Below are 13,140 nucleotides of genomic sequence, written 5' to 3' on the forward strand. Positions count from 1 at the left end.
CCGTATTGGTTAAGTCAGTATCCTGCGAGATACTAATATCCTAAGTAAGGTTTTATTTCTATGTCAATTATCGTGTAGTAATATCTGCATTTTGTCCTGTGTCTGACTATGGGAATATACGTGCCTGGAGTTTTTGTGTCCTGCCTCTCTTTCATTGCACTAAGCTCCGGTCTCGATAGAGGACCCCGCTACACGTTAGGTGTTTGAGGACCGAGGAGTCGGACCTTTTGCACCTAGCATTACAGACAATATAAAAGTGGTGGAGTACATAAAAACAACAGTGAAGCCATGAACAAGGCCAAACAGTGAAATACGGGTCGATTACGGTGAATACGCCACCATTTAGTAACGCCGCATCACGCCAAGACCATACCCAGACCCCAGTGTTAAAGTAATAGTTACCAACAGTGAAACAGTGCCACCCACTCCACAGATATCTAACCTGGACTTCCTGCAATAATAATATTTAAACCTCTGCCCTAAGTGCTATTCACCCTACCCGACCTTGACCTAAGTAGTATCCTGCGAGATACTAATAACCCATATCTAGGCCTAAGAGTTATAATTGTCTAGTGTATCTGTATTCGTGACATCTACTCGTTCCACTGTAGAATTTAGTAATACACGTGTAAGGTTGTTGCCTTGAGTTTTTGTGTCCTGCCTCTCTCCTAGGCTATTTGTCTAAGCTCCGGTCTAGAAAGAGAACCCAGTTACACACTAGGCGTTACAGGGACGGGAAGCCGACCCTAAAACACCTAGCATTACAATCCATATATGTTTTTGTTTTATAAGCGACGTGTATCTTTATTAATAACCACTGCTTAGTGGAAATAAAGTATTTGAATTTGAGTGCTGGTGTTTCAATATGGCGGCCAAAATCACACGCCCGCGGCAGAGATAGCCTCTCCATACTATAGAGCTCAGTGGGTAATCTTAGCTTGCTGTCTGTTTCCCTGTTGCTTCTATGTATACATTATGATCATCATCCGGACCTCCTTTCCCACCCTAGGGCATGGTGAGGGGTAGCAGCGTCCAGACAGCCTAAGGGCCACGCTTCCATTCATTCATCATTCAAGCTCGTGGATCCTGGCTTCATAGGATAGGCCAAAAAACTTTCGGCACTTCCTGTAGCTTCACATATACCTATCTATACCATAATACAAAATATATATAGAAAATATATAAGCCTATAGATTATTGTTATGAAAGGGGATTTGCCAGTTAGGTGCTCGAGAAGTTTCTCGGCTTTTCGTGTACTGTAGCTATGATTTAGAGTTTTATGGCTTGTGAGACAACACTGGCATGTTTTGGTCTGTTTCCTAGTTGGCGACCGTTGCCCATCGAGAGTAATCACGAAGTTTCGAGAGTAATGCAAGTTTATAATAAGATGGGGTAGAGATTATTACGAGCAGTGATGCCACAGCTTGAATTTTTTTTTATTTTTTTTTAAGATCTTGAAATATTGACTCTTATCTTGAAAGCTTGAAATAATTATTTTAAAAAGTATAAAATCTTTAAAAATTCTCATTTTTCTTGTATTTTTCCTAATTTTGACAATTTTTTATAAATAAACTTAATTTGCTATGGAATTTGTTAAGTGGCAACATTAGAACTCACCTAGTTGTCACACTGCCACACGTATTGCGTACAGGAAGTTAGCAACTCATCCTGTCGTGTCCTGTCCTCTAGTCCCGACTCAGCGTGCAGGTCAGAAAGTCGCCTCAGCGTGCAGGTCAGAAAGTCGCACTGCGGAAGATGAGTTCTCCTCTCCTAAACAAGTAGACACGTCACATAACTACAGGTAATTATTTTGTTCTGGGTTTATTCAGGGATGAAGTATAGCTATACTGAATCCAATAAATTGTCATACAGCTAGTGTACCCCCAAATGATCAATTTCTTTCGTATATGGGTAGGATTTATTGTAGCCGGAGCGCAGCTTGAGATAGTCATTAATCATTATCCCTTTTCTCCATTAGATTACTTACTCATTATCCTTTTTCTCCATTAGATTATTCAGTAGCTGTGGGTTTATGTAGCCTACGTTTATCACAGTTATTTGGAAGATACATTTTTATGTTCTCATGCCATAAGACAATTCTAATGAGATCAGAGAGAATATACAGGAAGTTCGAAGACATGAGATTTTACGATCTATCCTTGATAATACCTAAATTTATACCTACCTTGAAATATTTTTAGCAATCCTGAAAGATTTGGGAGCAAATCTTGAATTTTATTTTTGTTGGTGATATCACTGTAAGAGACCAGACGAACCCCGTAGAATTAATAAATTTTGCGAGACCGTATTCATCCGGTATGAAAGAAGAATTACGGCTGTATATCATAAACTGTAGTGCAAGCATTTTTTTTTTTTTTTTAAGCAGTAATACCACACCATCTTGCTGTTGCGTTAGTTTAGAGTGTATATACTGTACCGTTTGTATGTGGCTGTGGTATTTGGGTACGTGTGTGGGTGCGTCTGGTTGTGAAGTTGTGGGTATATGGGCAAATGGGTATGGGTGTGTGTAATGATTGGAGGTGGATGCACGTGACGATGCTGCCGTGGGTAGGTGGGTGAGGGGGAGGATATGGGCGTGAGGGTAGGTGTTGATGTGAAGTTGTGGGTGTGTGGGTAGGTGGGTGTGGGATTGAGGTACGGTTAGTTGGATGTATGTGAGGTTGTCGCCGTGGGTAGCTGAGTGAAAGTGTGGGTGTGGGTGTAGTTGTGTGTGTGTGTGTGTGTGTGTGTGTGTGTGTGTGTGTGTGTGTGTGTGTGTGTGTGTGTGTGTGCGTGCAAACTTGCAAGTCACCCTGCTGATGGGCTCGTCTGTTTATTATTCACCCGAACAGTCATATATGAAGTGAGGTGGACTCCCATCTTTCTGCGTTATTTCTACTGCTGATTGTGCCCCTTGGAAGAGGCAGTTTCTCGGACATTATTACCCTAATTTCTTAAATACCTTCCAGCCCGTTTCATCTCCTTCCTCATCCAGTACACGCCACTTTGCAGTATTCTAATCAGTTCCTGTGTGGTATCATGTGTCAGTGGTGTGGTAAGAGCGCCATTGAAAGATGTTACTATAGTCGCGGCGCTCGACTCTGAGGTTGTCATTATCGTACCCTGGCAACCTACTATTCTAAAGTGCGTCTGATTTCGTAGCATATTGTACAAATTATATTATGCACAAATATATTTTACACGAATATTATACACGAACATGTTATACACGAATCACATGCATCTCATATCATACGCGAAATCAGACGCACTTTTGAATCGTAGGTTGCCAGAGCACGATAATAACAACCTCAGAGTCGCGCGCCGCGACTAAAGTGATACGGTATGTATTTTGCCTGTGTATTGTCATTAAGTGTTGTTGATGTAGTGGAAGTTTTCTTCGCTACCAGAGGTCTCTCCAAAATTGTGTAGCCGCAGCAAGAACGAAATAAAAGACTTCGTAGTACGGAAGGTGTTAAAAAGAAGGCCGATCTACCCTCCGGCTGAACATCACATCGGTCTTGTTATCAGCTGATCCTTCTATGCCTCGCCCTGCCTTACCCAGCCTCACCCGCCTTCACCCTGCCCAACCCTGCCTCACTGTTAGCAATCCTGGCATTTTCTTCCTGGGTCTGTCTTTCTAAGTCATGCCTGTCTCATCCTTGGTTACTGTAGTCCACTCACTAGTGCCTCACTCCTCCTTGCCTTGCTTCACCTTGCTTCACCTTATCTCGCTCTTCCATCAATACCTAACCCTTCCTCACCCTGCCACCCTTGTCTGACTCTGCCTCACATTCCTTTACCCTTTCAGATCCTGCCTCGCTCTCACCTCCTTACCTTACTCGCATACAGTATATTCTCATCCTGTCTGTTCTGCCACACCCTGATCTGTCCTGCTTGGCGCTGACTTGTCCTGTTTCATTGTACCCTCTCCTGCTTTACCCTATCTTGTCACACCCCACCCTGCCTTGCCCTGTCTCTTCCTATCTTGTCCTGCCTCACCCTACCCTGCCCTGCCACACCCTAACGCAATGTGTCCAGTCATCGCAAAATGAACAGATCCCGAATTTCTCTCTCTCTCTCTCTCTCTCTCTCCAAGAGAACAATCTTGCAGGCTTCTGAACTTTGATTTCTTCTTCCTTTCATAAAAAAAATAAATAAAAATCGTAATGATGGGGCCCAGTTCATATGAGGCACCGATGAAGTACCCGAACTGTACAGTAAGTCTCCACGTAAACCTGTTCTGTTATACTCACACACCGCATATTTTATCTATCTTCTCGTGGCCCATGGGCCACCCTTCCACCTAATTTCATCGAACTTTGACAACTTCCGGAGATATCGTCTAGACAAACAGACAAACACTGGTGAATACATAACCTCCTCCAACGTTGTTGGCGGAGGTAATAAACTATCACAGTACTGCAGTATGAGCACTTACTCTGCCACACCTATTTTTTTTCTCAGTTCAATAAAATATCTTAAAGTAGATTGTAATATAAATAAATTCTAGTGCTCAGTCACCAAAAATGTTCAACACAAACGGTTGTAATCCCAGGGTACGCTGGAAGGTTTATAAATGTCATGCTTTGAGTTGATGTGCTGGGCGTGATGGATGGCTTTACCCTGGGTTAATGCACTGCACAGGCCAGCATGTAGTAGTAGATTGGGGTGGTAGTGGTGAAAGTTTATTATTATTATTATTATTATTTGTGGTTGTTGGCGGCGGTCACCATCCACTCGATGTAGTGCTGCTCTCAAGTGTCTGCCCTTTTCTTCTCCTCCTTCCTTCTTTCCTTTCATCCTCTTCTGTTTTTCTTTCATTCTTTCCTCGTCCTTCTGCCTCCGGGTGACTTTACACTCCCTTTTCTGTCTTTTTTCCTTCATTCTTTCCTCTTCCCTCTGCCTGTGGATGACTGTACTGTGAGTGACAAGCCAAATGGTTTCCTGTACACAAGGAAACCATTTACTACGCTGGGCGGTAACCATATAACCAAATTTTGGCGCCTGGTGGTTTAGTGGGTAATTACAGCGCTCCAATCGGATTGACCCGGTGAAGGTTTATATCCAAGGGATGGTTGGGGTGTATTGCTCTCGTAATGCCATTCAAGGATGAGTGAGCCTGGTCAATCTTATCTTAAATGTTAGGACTAACTTGCCTAGCCCCGGGCGTGTACCCTGCTCATGGGGCAACATAGGATTGGATGATGGATGGATGGATGGATGGATTATTATTATTATTATTATTATTATTATTATTGTTATTATTATTATTATTATTATTTTACCGGTATTATTGTAGGTGTTCTCATCATCTCTGACGTTGGGAAGAAAGGATGCTCCCCCCTTCCTTTAGTGTCACAAAAAGCAAAAACGGGCGAAGTTAGTTTCTCTCTCTCTCTCTCTCTCTCTCTCTCTCTCTCTCTCTCCTTGCTTTGGTATAAGAGTGTGATAACCCTGTCATCTGTCACTTGTAAACACTAAACAGCCTTGTGGTTCCGACTGGACAAGATGTGGCGAGGTGGAATTGGAAATTTTTCTCCAAAAGATCCTGTCGGGAACAAGAATATTAAGATTTTTTTCTGGGTCTATCCAGCCAATATGACAACAGGAAGTAGGATTATGACGACGACGGTGGAGATGATCAACTTTGCTAGGCGATCTTGTTGCGAAGTGGGAGAGCTCATGGCAAAGAACTGAAGTCATTCTGACGTCGTTGTTAATGTTGTTGCAACCCCAGTCTCATCTTGACGTGGACCCCGTGAACTACAGGATAATGACCAGTTCGGTCGGTCGCTGTCTGCGGTCTGGTGTTGAGACCGTGTTTTGATAGTGTAATGTATGAGCCAAGTAAGTGCTCTCTGTGAGGAGGCTATATTGCAGTGTGGGCACAGTGGATTGATGAGTTGTATTTTGCATTGGTAATAATATAATAGCAGTTACTGGTGATGTTATTGTAGGCTGGCTAGGTGTACTTATTTCTCTCTGGGCAGGGTAGTTTCTGATGGGTGGATGTTCTGTGGTCGTTCGTGAAAGTTACTGTTTCGTTGAAGGTGTTGGATAGCTGTGGTGGCTATGTGTTTATGTATTTGTTTGTTTAAGAGAATTGTTGGTTGGAGGAGAAGGGATGTTACTTCGATAAATATGTGCGGTGTTGGGAGGTTGTACATTTTCTTTATCTTTGTGAAGGGGAGTGATGCAGCTCAAAGCATCTAGGGTTGGATGAGTCCTGAGCTGAGGCAGTGAACACTGTACCTCTTATTTTCTTATGATCTTTTACTGGAACTGTTTTTGTTTCTTGATGTAGGCAATTGACTGTATATTTATGATCTCAGTGCCTGCTATTAATATTCCAAAAGCCTTAACCGAAAGGTTGTTTTGGTTAAGTTTGGTCCCAGCTTGGACCGACATAATTCACTGTTGCTCTAATGGATTATCTGAAGACTTTTTGCAAAGATTCATTTTCTTGACCAAAGGTAGTGGCTGTGAGTGTCAGGACTGACTTAAGAGATGAATATCCGCAGGAATATGAATCGGGACATGTTGAAAGGCCGTAGTTGTGTCAGCATAAATTGTGGGAGTGTGATTGTGGAAGACTGAGTGGGGTGACTTGGATAATTGTAGTGTGTCTAGAGGTAATGTGAAGGAACTGCAAAAGAAGTAGGAATTGGAGTAGGAGCTTGGGTAAAGAAAGAGGAATTATGGGAATGAATTGGAGAGAAGTAAAAAGGAGGGGGAAGATAGAGCTAATGAGTAGTGCTAGACAAGATGGAAGGAGAGAAAGACTGGGAGGGCAAATGCGAAAAAGGAGAAAACAGAACGTAAGACAAAGGGACTAAGAGATAAGTTAGAAAGGAAAGGAAAAAGGTAGAGTAAAAGGAAGAGTGATAGGGAAGATTATAGTGAGGAGAGGAGACGACAAGGCAAATGGGAGAGAGAGGACAGAGAGGATGGGAAGAAGAATGATGAGGGGTGGAACATGTAGTGAAGAGTGACGCAAGGTGAACAATGGAGTTAAAGTGATGTGGCGGGGAGGGGCGAGGAAGAGGAAATGGTAGGAAAGAGACAGAAGAGGGAAATGGAAGGTGGGATAGAAAAGAGGGAAGAGAAATAGAAGGAGAAAGATTAAAGATGAGACAAAGATAGAAGCCCTGGAGGTTATAAAAGGTTGTGTTGGTCTGGTTAAGGGGATTCGACATCTTGGCGTCCTTCACAACATTTGTTTATGTAGTTGTTGAAAAGGCTATACCTCACCGTACCATCTCATCCAGTCTGATTCTGGCTCACCTGCTGTCCGTCATAACTTTGAAATCTGCCTCTCCACATATACATATGTATCCTTCTGCTTTATCGGCCCCTCCGACAAGGCATAAATATTCCTGTGGCAGGGGGGACACAATCTGGCCGCACTATGGGGTGGTACTACTACTCTGCGGCCAGGTTGTGTTAGGAAGAATACTGCCACCGTATTCCCTGCGTGTCGTAAAAGTCGACTAAAAGGAGCTGGGTGAGGGGACTAGGGACCCCCTCCTCTGTTTTTTTAGTTCCTAAAAAGAGACAGGACAGAGAAAGGGATGGGGGATGGAGTTATCCCCGTACCCTGAAGATTGGGTCTCTGTGCGTGGATGTAGTACGATTGAAGGGAGGAGACTGGGAGAACGTTTGTGAGAAGAAAGTTGGATGTGTTAGCTTTGAGTGAAACGAAGATGAAAGGGAAGGGTGAGTCTATGTTTGGAAGTGTGAATGGAAGATTGTCAGGTGTTGATAGAGGAAGGCCAAGAGAAGGTGTGGCCTTGTTAGTGAGTCCGGAAGTACAGCAATGTGTGATTGAATGGAAGGAGGTGTCATCGAGACTGATGTGGGTGAAAGCGAATTTTGAACGTGAGTTGTGGGTGTTTGTGAGTGCATATGGGCCTGGTAGTGAAAGGGATGAAGAAGAGAGGGAGTCTTTCTGGAATGATGTTGATGAGTGTCTGCAGAGTTTTGGAGCGAATGTGAATGTGGTAATGATGGGAGATCTGAATGCTAGAGTGGGAAATGTAGCAGTTGAAGGTGTAGTTGGTATGCATGGTGTACCTGGAAGAAATGAAAATGGGGAACGAATAATACCGATGTGTGTTGAGCGAGAGATGGTGATTTTAAATACGCTGTTTGAGAAGAAAGATATTTATAAGTATACATGGGTGAGACAGGAGGGTGGAACGGTTGTTGATAGAGCTTTGATGGACTATGTGGTTGTGTCTAGGAATGTAATAGGAAGATTGTTGGATGTGAGAGTTCTGAGAGGGGAGGGTGGAGGTATGTCTGACCACTACCTGGTGGAGGGAAAGTTAAGAGTAGGTAAGAGATGGGTGAGAGCTAGGAGGGTTAGGTGTCGCAGGGAGGTTTTGAAAGTGAGTGAGTTGGATAAAAGAGAGAAAAAGTTAGAGTATCAGGAGAAATTGAAAGATGAGTGGAACGCAGTGAAAGATCAGGAAAATGGCAGTGTGGAGGAGGAATGGCAGTTGTTTAAGAGTGCTGTGGTGGGGCATGCAAAAGAGGTGTGTGGTGTGAGACGTGTGGGTGGTGGTGTAAGAAAAGGATGTGAATGGTGGTGCGAGGAAGTAAGTATGGCTGTGGCTGAGAAGAGACGTGCATATGAAGTGTGACTGCAGAGGAAGGATGAGATGTCATATGAAAGGTATAAGGAAAAGAGGAATAGAGCGAGAAGGGCTGTGCGTGATGCTAAAGTGGCAGCAGATGAGAGGTGGGGTAGGCGGCTGACAGAAAATTATCAACAGAATAAGAAAATGTTCTGGAAGGAGGTGAAAAGGGTGCGAAAGGGAGAGTCTGGGAAGGAAGAACGAGTAAAGGCAGAGGATGGAAGGATGTTGATTGAGATGGATGCAGTAAGAAAGAGATGGGCAGAGTATTTTGAAAGATTGTTAAATGTAGAGGAGGAAAGGGTGGCTGAGATTGTGGCGGATGGAAGGGTGCAAGGAATAAATGTGCTGGGAGAGTTGAATGATTCTTTGATCACGAAGGAGGAAGTGGAGAAGGCAGTAAAGGAGATGAAAACAGGGAAAGCTGCAGGTATGGATGTGTGTGCTGTGGAATGCCTGGAGGGTGGTGGAGTGACTATTGTTGACTGGTTAGTAAGACTGTTGAATGTGTGCTTTGTGAAAGGTATGGTGCCAGTTGACTGGGCAAGTGCTTGTGTGGTCCCGTTGTTTAAAGGCAAGGGTGATAAGTATGAATGTACTAGCTTTAGGGGTATAAGTCTGCTGAGTGTTGTAGGTAAGGTGTATGGTAGAGTGTTAATTATGAGAGTTAGAGAGGGTACAGAGGGAGTGATTGGTGATGAGCAGTGTGGCTTTAGGAGAGGGAGGGGATGCGTGGATCAGGTGTTTGCAGTGAGACAAGTGTGTGAAAGTATTTAGCGAAAGGCAAGGATGTGTTTTGGGCATTTATGGATTTAGAGAAAGCGTATGATAGAATTGATAGGGAGGCTTTGTGGACTGTTTTAAGATTGTATGGACTTGATGGTAGGTTACTAAAAGGGGTGAAAAGTTTTTATGCAAATAGTAGAGCGTGTGTAAGAGTGGGAAATGCTGTGAGTGATTGGTTTCCTGTGAGAGTGGGGCTGCGACAGGGATGTGTGATGTCGCCTTGGTTGTTTAATATTTACATGGATGGTGTTGTAAGGGAGGTGCATGCAAGAGTTTTAGTTGGAGGTCTGAGTCTGGTGAATGTTGATGGTGGAGAGTGGTATCTGAAGCAGCTGCTGTTTGCAGATGATACTGCATTGGTGGCTGATTCAGAGGAGAGATTGAGACAGTTGGTAGAGGAGTTTGGAAGGGTGTGTGAAAGAAGGAAATTGAAAGTAAATGAGAATAAGAGTAAAGTGATGAAGTGTACGAGGTTGGTAGATGGTAGGGGGATGAATAAAGTTTTGAATGGCGAGTTGCTTGAGGAGGTAGAGTGTTTTAAATATCTAGGGTCACATGTTGCCGTGGATGGAAGAATAGATGCAGAAGTGAAGTTTAGAATAAATGAAGTTGGAAAGGTGTTGGGAGGATTGAAAAAAGTGTTTAGATGTCGTTCGCTTAGAATGGATGTAAAGAGAAGGCTGTATGAGGGTGTTGTGGTACCGACTGCATTATATGGGGCTGAAACATGGAATATGGGTGTAGCAGAGAGGAAAACTTTGAATGTAATGGAGATGAGGTGTCTGAGGAGTATGTGTGGAGTGACACGTATGGATCGAGTGCGAAATGATGAAGTGCGAAGGAGAACTGGAGTTGGTCGAGAGATGGCTGGTAGAGTTGAGCAGAGGGTGTTGCGGTGGTTTGAGCATATGGAGAAAATGGATAATGAGCGATTGGTGAAAAAGATAACTAGATCTGATGTGAGAGGTGTAAGGCTGAGAGGAAGACCACGAATAGGATGGATGGACAGTGTGAAGAGAGCACTGGATGTGAGAGGAATGTCTGTTGAGCAAGGAAGAGTGGCTGTGCGTGACAGAAATAAATGGAGAGAAATTGTGAATGAATAAGTGATGACGCAGCCCTGAGGGGATATTCTCCCGCATTTGGTCTGATCAGCTAGTCAGGTCAGGTGCGGGTAAGGGGATGAGTCTGTTATGATGTGGCAGGGGTAAACCAGCTCTGCTGTCGGGCCCTGCTGCTGATGTCACTGATTGCACTGCGCAGTTGACCCTTGTGCGGTGTGGTGCGGTGAGGATCTGTCCGTTCTCCCCTTTGGGGCTAAGATGCGAATGAATGTGTTTGAATGGATGAGTTAATGGGGAGTGTGTCGTCCTGTCTCGGCTACCTCCCTTTCCTTGGGGGAAGCAGCCTGGGTATCTATCTATCTATCTATCTATCTATATATAGGGCTATCTATCTATCTATCTATCTATCTATCTATCTATCTATCTATATATATATATATATATATATATATATATATATATATATATATATATATATATATATATATATATATATATATATATATATATATATATATATATATATATATTTATATATATGGCAGAATAAGACGATAGGCTCTACATCATTCCCTTTGCACTTCTTCGTGATCAGCATCGTAAGTGTTAATCTACTGTTACAACTCAGCGTTCAAGATGGAGAGAGGGCAATTTTAGACCAAGTGAGGGTGAAAAGAGTATAATTCCTTGGCATCTGATAGGGCCTGGGTTGGGTTAAATGTCCATCTATCCATCTATCTATTGCCAAACGCCTTAATCCCGTACAGGGTGGCCACAGACAAATCGCCTCCATGTTGCCCTGTCCCACGCCATTTCATTGCCCTACCCCCAGCTCACACACCCCCTCTCTCATATACCTCTCCACTCCATCCCTCCATCTCATCCTTGGCCTCCCCCTCCGTCTCCCCCCTCCACCTCACTCACATACACTCTCCTCGTCAGTCTCTCGCTCTCCATGTAATGTATCTTAGTTTAATTTGTTAGATAAGGTTAGGTTGTCCGTTTTATTGTGTTGTGGTGCTTGGTTGAGTTAGGTTGGCAAGGTTTGATGAGGTTGGACTAGGTTAGGTGGAGTTGGGTTCTGATATTTGCTGTGTGTTGTGCTCTTCGTTTAGACTATGTTGGTAATGTCAGGAGTGGTAGGTGGGGGCGCTTATCATCCACTCACTCGATGTAGTGCTGCTGTCAGGTGACTGCCCTTTCCTCTCTTCCTTCCTTTTTTCCTTCCTTCTTCTTCCTCTTTCTTTCCTTCTTTTTCCCTCTTCCTTCTGCCTATGGGTGGTTGAACAGTACACTGAGTGACAAGCCAGGTGGTTTCCTGTACACCAGGAAACCATTTACTACGCTGGGTGGTAACCATATAACCAAATTATAGCGCCTGGTGGTTTAGTGGGTAATTAAGGCACTCCAATCGGACTGAGCTGGTGCAGGTTTATATCCAAGGGGTGGTTGGGGTTTATTGCTCATGTAATGCCACTCAGGGATGAGTGAGGCTGGTCACGCTCATCATAAATGTCAGGACCAACTTGCCTAGCCCCGGGCGCCTACTCTCCTCATGGGGCAATGTAGGATTGGATGATGGATGGATGGATGAACAGCTATTCCTTGGAGATTCCTTGTCAAAATGGAGATGTTGGGATCCTGGCATTGGTTCGTAGGTTATAACAGCGTAGAGTATTGAGTGTGAGAGACTGACGAGGAGAGTGTATGTGAGGTGGAGGAGGGGGAGAGAGAGGGGGAGGCCAAGGATGAGACGGGGGATGGAGTGGAGAGGTATATGAGAGAGGAGGGTGTGAACTGGGAGCAGGGCAGTGAAATGGCGGGGAACAGTGCGACATGAAGGCGGTATGTTTGCGGCCACCCCGTACGGGATTAAGGCGTCTGGCGATAGATAGATAGATAGACAGTAATGAAGTGTGGGGCTGCGGCGGTGGTAAGGTGTGTTACTGTGAATGTAGACTACAGATGGTGAAGGGAATGGCGTATGGTTTCAGATGGTGCTGGCGTGAGGTGGTGTGGATGTAGGTGGTTGTGTGGATGTGGTTGTGTGGATGTAGGTGGTTGTGTGGATGTGGTTGTGTGGATGTAGGTGGTTGTGTGGATGTAGGTGGTTGTGTGGATGTAGGTGGTTGTGTGGATGTAGGTGGTTGTGTGGAGGTAGGTGGTTGTGTGGATGTAGGTGGTTGTGTGGATGTAGGTGGTTGTGTGGAGGTAGGTGGTTGTGTGGAGGTAGGTGGTTGTGTGGATGTAGGTGGTTGTGTGGAGGTAGGTGGTTGTGTGGATGTAGGTGGTTGTTTGGATGTAGGTGGTTGTGTGGATGTAGGTGGTTGTGTGGATGTAGGTGGTTGTGTGGATGTAGGTGGTGGTGTGGAGGTAGGTGGTTCGTTTTGGTATACTCCTGTTACTCTAACTTGGCCTAAAATTGCCATCCGTCCATCCAGAATGCTGAGTTATGACAGATTAACAGCCGAATTTGATGCTTGTCTATCAGTCTATTGCCAGAAGCCTTAATCCCGTAAGGGGTGGCCACAAACATATCGCCTCCATGTCGCCCTGTCCCCCCTCACAATTTCACTGCGCTGCTCCCAGCTCACACCCTCTGTCTCATATACCTCTCCACTCCATCCCTACATCTCATCCTCGGCCTC

This window comes from Coenobita brevimanus, chromosome 18 (assembly GCF_032717465.1).
Source record: "Coenobita brevimanus isolate Jiangsu-jjx chromosome 18, ASM3271746v2, whole genome shotgun sequence".
NCBI lineage: Eukaryota > Metazoa > Arthropoda > Malacostraca > Decapoda > Coenobitidae > Coenobita > Coenobita brevimanus.